Below are 2,785 nucleotides of genomic sequence, written 5' to 3' on the forward strand. Positions count from 1 at the left end.
ATGTTGATCTTCCAGTTGTTTCATTCCATTCTGTGCCAAAGTGATGTTATCCTTTAAGAGTTGGAGAACTTGTTGTTGATTCTCGATGTGATCTTCCCTTGCTTGAACCTTATAATTTTCTCTTAAATATGATGTGATGGATGGTGGATGATGTCCATAAAGTTCCATAAAAGGGTTCATTTTTGATGCAATATGGAAGGAAGTGTTATACCGCCATTCAGCCAAAGGCATCCATTTCACCTATTTTGTTTGTTTATTAGAGACAAAGAAACATAGATGTCCTTCCAAACATTTATTTACTATCTTAGTTTGCCAATCAGATTGAAGATGATAAGATGAGCTATGAGCTAGCTGAGTACTAAGACAAGAAAATAATTTTGCCCAAAAATTTCCAGTGAAAATGGGATCTCTATTACTTAAAATAATCTTTGGGTTTCCATTTAGCATGTGAATTGTTTCCATAAATGCATTAGAAACTGTACTGGATTTAAATGGATGAGATAATGCATAAAAGTGTGCATACTTGGTAAGTCTGCCAACTACCACCATGATGACACTCTTTCCTTCAAACTTGCATAAACCTATGATAAAATCCATTCAAACCTCCTCCCAACATTGGCTTGGAATGGATAAATGTTATAATAGACCTGGGGTCTTAATTGTTTCAAACTTATTTTGTTGGAAAATGAAACATTCTGCCATAAAATTTTGAATATCCAATTTAAGGACATCCCAAAACAATTCTTTCTTAACCCTGTGGTAAGTTATTAAAAATATTGAGTGCTCTACAAAGGGAGAAGTCTACAATTCCATAAGAATGTTTTTTTTTGAGTTGGGAATTCTTACCTAAGTATAAGCGATCTTTGTACCATAATGAATCATTTTTCCAGCTAAATGTATCAGATGTACTAGGATCTTGTTGTAACTTTTAAATCAGTTCCCACACTTCTTCATCATTATTCCATTCATCCCTTGATTCATTTATCCAATCTTGTTGGATAATAGAAATGGCACAAAGTAATGCTTCCGCATCCTCATCCTTTCTTGAGAGTGCATTTGCCACAACAATTTGCTTCCATTTTTGGTATATTATTTGAAAGTCATAACCCAACAGATTTGTGATGCATATTTTTTTCTCTTCTGAATATAATATTTGTTATAAAATGTATTTAAGACCATCATAATCCATTTTTATCTTGAAGTGTCTTCCCATTAGGTAGGGTCTCCATTTCTTAAGTGCATGTAGTATTGCCAACATTTCCTTCTCAAAAATAGCTTTGTGTAAATACTTTCCTTTCATTGGATGACTTCTGAAGGAAATAGGTCTTTCTTCTTGCATTAGAACAACACCAATTCCATTTCCTAAGGCATCACATTCCACAATAAAGTTTTTTTCGAAGTCCATGTAGCTAAGACTGGTGCTTGGTACATTGCCTCTTTAAGATGTTCAAAGGCCTTTGATGCTTCTGGAGTCCATGAAAATGCATCTTTCTTCATTAATGTTGTTAGAGGTGCTGATATTCTATCATAATTCTTAAAAAACTTGCAATAATATCCTATCAACCTGAGAAATCCTCGTAGATGCTTTATGGATGTTGGTATTTTCCATTCCTTAATGGCTTTAATTTTTCTAGGGTCTACCTTAACACCTTCATGAGATACAATATGACCCAGATATTCCATCTCTTTTACTCCAAAGAAACATTCGGATATTTTTCCATATAATTGTTTCTCCTCCAATAGTTTGAGCACCCTTTCAACATCTTGAGCATGATCCTTCCAAGACTTGCTATAGATTAATATATCATCAAAAAATACTAACACAAATTTTATAAGGAAGGGTTTGAAAATGGAATCCATCAAACCTTGAAATGTGGAAGGTGCATTGGTAAGGCCAAAAGGCATGACCAAAAATTATTAATGACCCTCATGAGTTCTAAATGTTGTTTTTGGAATGTCTTGAGTCTTCATTCTGATTTGATGATATCTTGAACAGAGATCCAACTTGGTGAAGTAAATTGATCCATGCAATTCATCCAATAATTCATCAGTGATAGGAATGTGAAATTTCTCTTTAATAGTGAGCTTGTTGACCTCCATATAATCCAGACACATCTGCCAAAGCCCATCCTTATTGTGCACCAATACTATTGGAGCAGAGAAAGATCTTTGACTAGGTTAAATTATACTAGCCTCTAGCATTTCTGCAACCATACGTTCAATTTCACTCTTTTGGGAATAGGGATATGTGTGAGGCCTGATGTTTGGAGGAACACTTCCTGGAACCAAATGAATAGCATGATCATGATCACGAATATGTGGGAGGTCTTTGGGAGTATCAAATACCTTGGAATGATTGTCCAAGACCTTTTGGAGATCTGGGGAAAAACATGATTTCGATGTGGGAACCTCTAGCGAACATAATTGTGCAATTACACCTCATTGTTATTTATTTACAAGTTTTGTCATTCCGTTAGAGCTGATTAAATTTTCTAGTTTCCATTTGATACCCCTTAATTCAACTTCCTTTCCTTCTGAGGAAAATTTCATGAAAAGTTCTTTAAAATTAAAATCTATTATACCCAAGGATTGTAGCCATTAGACTCCTAGTACAACATCAGCACCACCCATTGGAATGGAAAGCATTGGGATATTCAATACATATTCTCCCATGGATAGCTTGATATTGTGGCACTTTCTAGAGAAATTTATGGTTCCTCCATTTGCAACCATCACTTCACACCCTGGTGCTAGATATAGGAAGCAATTCAATTCCTTGGCTATC

The sequence above is a fragment of the Pinus tabuliformis genome, chromosome 3_2 (assembly GCF_031772625.1).
Source record: "Pinus tabuliformis cultivar Carrire ecotype Pingquan chromosome 3_2, CPIR1, whole genome shotgun sequence".
Lineage (NCBI taxonomy): Eukaryota > Viridiplantae > Streptophyta > Pinopsida > Pinales > Pinaceae > Pinus > Pinus tabuliformis.